Below are 4,667 nucleotides of genomic sequence, written 5' to 3' on the forward strand. Positions count from 1 at the left end.
AAATCCGCGTCCGGTCACCCAGATTTACGTTTTCCGAGATTTTTCCAAGTCACTCCACACAAATGCAGCGTTGGTTTCTCTGAAAAGGAAACACGGTCAGTTTCATTACTCATTCTTCACTAATCTGAGCACATGCGCTCTCTCTAATAACCCCGTTGCCTATTGGTTGTTAAACTCCAATTTTCCTTCCTGCTTTTTCCACTCTCATCATAACGATCAGACAACTGAAAATGATTTATAATTACCAGTCATTCATTCAACAAGCTCAAAATAAGCTATAATTCCGTCCGAATAGGCCTTGGAAGGCCAAACGGTACCTACCAGCCGCCGTGTCATCCTCAGACCACAGGCGTGACTGGATGCGTATATGGAGGGGCATGTGCTCAGCACACCGCTCTCCCGGCCGTATGTCAGTTTACGAGACCGGATCCGCTACTTCTCAATCAAGTAAGTCCTCAGTTTGCCTCACAAGGGCTGAGTGCACCCCGCTTGCCAACAGCGCTCGGCAGACCGGATGGTCACCCATCCAAGTCCTAGTCCAGCCCGACAGCGCTTAAATTCGGTCATCTGACGGGAACCGGTTTTACCACTGCGGCAAGGCTGTTGGCTAAATAAGCTATAGCTTCGAAATAATAGAGGTAGAAACCTATATACCGCCGTACTACGGATAAACAATTACATGATACCAAAAAAAAAGAAATCTGTGTAACGGTAGGACAGTACATGTTTTTTAAAAGTCTGTACATTTGGCGAGTTAGGGCAGTGAAACAAATAACGGCAGGAATATGGTGAAGAATAAGATATTAGAACTATTGTAAGCTTATACAACGATTACCAGAGCTACAACTTTCATGTCGAAATGTAGATAAGTAAATTCGGGTGGATGAATGAAATATCTATGAAAATTAAATGTTGTCGAACATATACTGCATCAGAAAAGAAGAATGAAGAAAAAAAGATTTACGCTCAATAACGACACCAACATAGATATTTAATGGATTGCCTTCAGTTCTTCGTTTGTGTGGTCATATTGTCCGTAGTCGCTTTACATTCCGCAGGGTATTTTCGTTCTGTCGTTGCAACTACAAAAATGTATGTCTTTTTCATCAGACGCATTTCGCTTTATAGAGGTATATCATCATCAGTGGTCTGTAATTAAGTTGTTTACACTTTGATTTTATTTTAAGACAGAAAAAATGTAAACAAATTAATTACAGCCTAGACCAGATAATGCTTTACCTCAATAAAGTGAAACGTACCTGGTGGAAAAAACACATTGTTTGTAGTTGCAACGACAGAACGAAAATACCCTCAAGGATTGCCATACTTTCATAATCTGCTAACGCTACACGTCACGGATCATTAGTAAGGAGGAACAGGTAACTGGTGACAGAAACATGTACGCTAATGGATCGAAAGAAGCAAGTACATCTGACCAGTGGTGGCAACGGTGATGATAACAAAACTTTTCGGCTTATCTTCCACAATATGATCATGCCATTTAAGTAAGATCGTTCCAGAGACTAATCCCGAAATCAAAAACTGTGCCATTTCATTTACTGGGACAATATCGGTTACGGAAATTAGCTACTGCCCATTAAATAGGCTACACCAAGAACAAATGCAGATGATAAACGGGTATTCAGTGGACAAATATATTATACTAGAACTGACATGTGATTACATTTTCACGCAATTTGGGTGCATAGATCCTGAGAAATCAGTACCCACAACAACCAGCTCTGGCCGTAATAACGGCCTCGATACGCCTGGGCATTGAGTCAAACACAGCTTGGATGGCTAGTACAGGTACAGCTGCCCATGCAGCTTCAACACGATACCAAAGTTCAACAAGAGTAGTGACTGGCGTATTGTGACGAGCCAGTTGCTCGGCCAGCATTGACCAGACGTTTTCAATTGGTGAGAGATCTGGAGAATGTGCTGGCCAGGACAGCAGTCGAACATTTTCTGTATCCAGAGAGGCCCGTACAGGACCTGCAACATGCTGTCGTGCGTTGTCCTGCTGAAATGTAGGGTTTCGCAGGAATCGAATGAAGGGTTGAGCCACAGGTCGTAACACATCTGAAATGTAACGTCCACTGTTCTAAGTGTCGTCAATGCGAACAAGAGGTGACCCAGACGTGTAACCAATGGCACACCATACCATCACGCCGGGTGATACGCCAGTATGGCGATGACGAATACACGCTTCCAATGTGCGTTCACCGCGATGTCGCCAAACACGGATGTGACCGTCATGATGCTGTAAAGAGAACCTGGATTCATCGAAAAAATGACGTTTTGCCATTCGTGCCCCCAGATTCGTCGCTGAGTACACCAACGCAGGCGCTCCTGCCTGTGATGCAGCGTCAAGGGTAACCGCAGCCTTGGTCTCCGAGCTGATAGTCCATGTTGCTGCCAACATTGTCCAACTGTTCGTGCAGATGGTTGTTGTCCTGCAAACGTCCCCATCTGTTGACTCAGGGATCGAGACGTGGCTGCACGATCCGTTACAGCCATGCGGATAAGATGCCTGTCATCTCGACTGCTAGTGAAACGAGGCCTCTGGGATCCAGCACGGCATTCTGTGTTACCCTCCTGAACCCACCGATTGTGCTAACAGTCATTGGATATCGACCAACACGAGCAGCAAGTCGCGATACGATAAACTGCAGTCGCGATAGGCGACCTATATCACAACAACGTTTCACCAGGCAACGCTGTTAGTGTATGAGAAATCGGTTGTAAAGTTTCCTCATGTCAGCATCGGCGACAGCCTTGTGTGAAAGCTCTGAAAAGCTGATAATTTGCATATCACAGCATCTTCTTCCCGTTGGTTAAATTTCGCGTCGTAGTATGTCATCTTCGTGGTAGAAATTTTAATGGCCCGTAGTGTAGTAAATTTTATTGTTATACTGAGACGAAATGAAACACTTAAAAACCGTTCACTGTTGCTACAGTGATATGATAGCAAGTTATGCCATAGGAGCGTTGAAAAATGCTGGTAGTGAAACATCTCTTTAGGATCGTTGGAAATAACCGTGACTGCTAGTGGCAAGGGTCTCTCCGTTAGAAACCCAACTCTCTCATTCACTTTTTCAAACACAATTTTGCGCTCCTGAATTCCAAATTGCTCACTCAATTTCCTCCTATAATTACATTATTCCGGTACGGAAGCGCTGGAGGTAAAAAAAAGAAAAAAAAGAACAGCATAAAGGCCCGGAAGTGGGTTAAACTTTGCCATTAACTTGGCAGTAGGGTGCAGACGCCGGCGGAAAGTTGTCGGAGGTACTCGAGCCGGCGCCCGCCCTGCGACGCGACACGTATTTCGTGCACTGGTGCATGCACGCGTCCTTCACCTGCCCCCTGGAGTCGGGCGCCGTGCGGCGTGCACCCCCGGGTGGGGGAGGCAGCCGGCTCGCTCTTACAATGCGTCGACCTGCATTGTGTTCGGGAAAATTGTGTTTCACTGTTAGCGGCAGCCGGGCTACGGAGAAGAGGTCGGGGAGCGGCAAAGGCGGCTGGCATGGCGAACACGCTGACGTTTCCTCTTTAGCGTCGAGACTTGATGATTTCCTCACGGGCATGGCGAAGAAATGTGGGAAAAGTTTAAAATCGAGTAATCTAGTAAATCGCTTAAGACATTCATGACTGCTAGTGCAGCGCAGTTAATTGTTCCATCGTTTGGATATCGTGTCAAGTAGTCACGACAATAGATACCGATCTAATTCAGAAATGTGCTGCTGGAGTTGTGTAAGGTCGGTTTAGCCTATGCGAAAGTGTAACAGAAATTACGAGGAAACCTAAATGGGAATCGTTTGACGAAAGGCGTCGTAGTTCTCGCGAAATCCGATTGGTAAAATTAGACAACACGCATTCGAAGAAGAGTGTGAGGCAATTCTGTTGCCACGCATTGTATATATTGAGTAGGGAAATATGAAAGATTAGGGCGTACAAGAAGCACATCGACGCCGGTCGGTGTGGCCGAGGGGTTCTAGGCGCTTCAGTCTGGAACCCAGCGAACACTACGGTCGCAGGCTCAAATCCTGCCTCGGGCATCGATGTGTGTGATGTCCTTAGGTTAATTAGGTTTAAGTAGTTCCAAGTTCTAGGGGACTGATGACCTCAGATGTTAAGTCCCATAGTGCTCAGAGCCATTTGAACCATTTGAAGCATACCGATAACCATTTTTGCCTCGCTAGACGCGCGAATGGACATAAACTCGATCATTGTGGTGCAAAGTAGTCTCCGCTATTGCACTGTCTTCTATTTCGAGTCTAACCAAGAGTTCACAGCATCAGTCACTGCATCGTTATTGTCACTGCAAAAAAAGTTTGGGAAAAAAGTCTGATGGAGCCAAATGTGGAGAATATGGCGGATGACGTAACAATTCGAACCGGCACTCACGCAGTTTCCAGTTTCGTGAGGGCTTTGTGCGCCGGTGTGTTGTCCTGATGCAAAAGAACTCCGCGTGCCAGTTTTCCGGGCCTCTTTTTGTTATCTCTTCTCTCAAACGGCGCAGGATGATGCAGTAGTTTGACGCACTGCTTGTTACGCCCTTTTGCAAGTAATTCACCATAGTTACCCCTTCTGCATCCCAGAAGACCGATACCATCACCTTACCGGCAAATTTTTGCACCCGGAATTTTTTTGGAGCAGGGGACGAA

At 45.9% G+C, this 4,667-nt stretch overlaps 1 pseudogene; it reads right to left on the reverse strand.

Annotated features, from left to right (window-relative positions):
* Positions 1 to 490: 490 nt before the first annotated feature.
* On the reverse strand, positions 491 to 608 carry LOC124617019 (annotated as a pseudogene).
* Positions 609 to 4,667: the final 4,059 nt, after the last annotated feature.

Source organism: Schistocerca americana, chromosome 5 (genome assembly GCF_021461395.2).
Source record: "Schistocerca americana isolate TAMUIC-IGC-003095 chromosome 5, iqSchAmer2.1, whole genome shotgun sequence".
NCBI classification, from domain to species: Eukaryota; Metazoa; Arthropoda; class Insecta; order Orthoptera; family Acrididae; genus Schistocerca; species Schistocerca americana.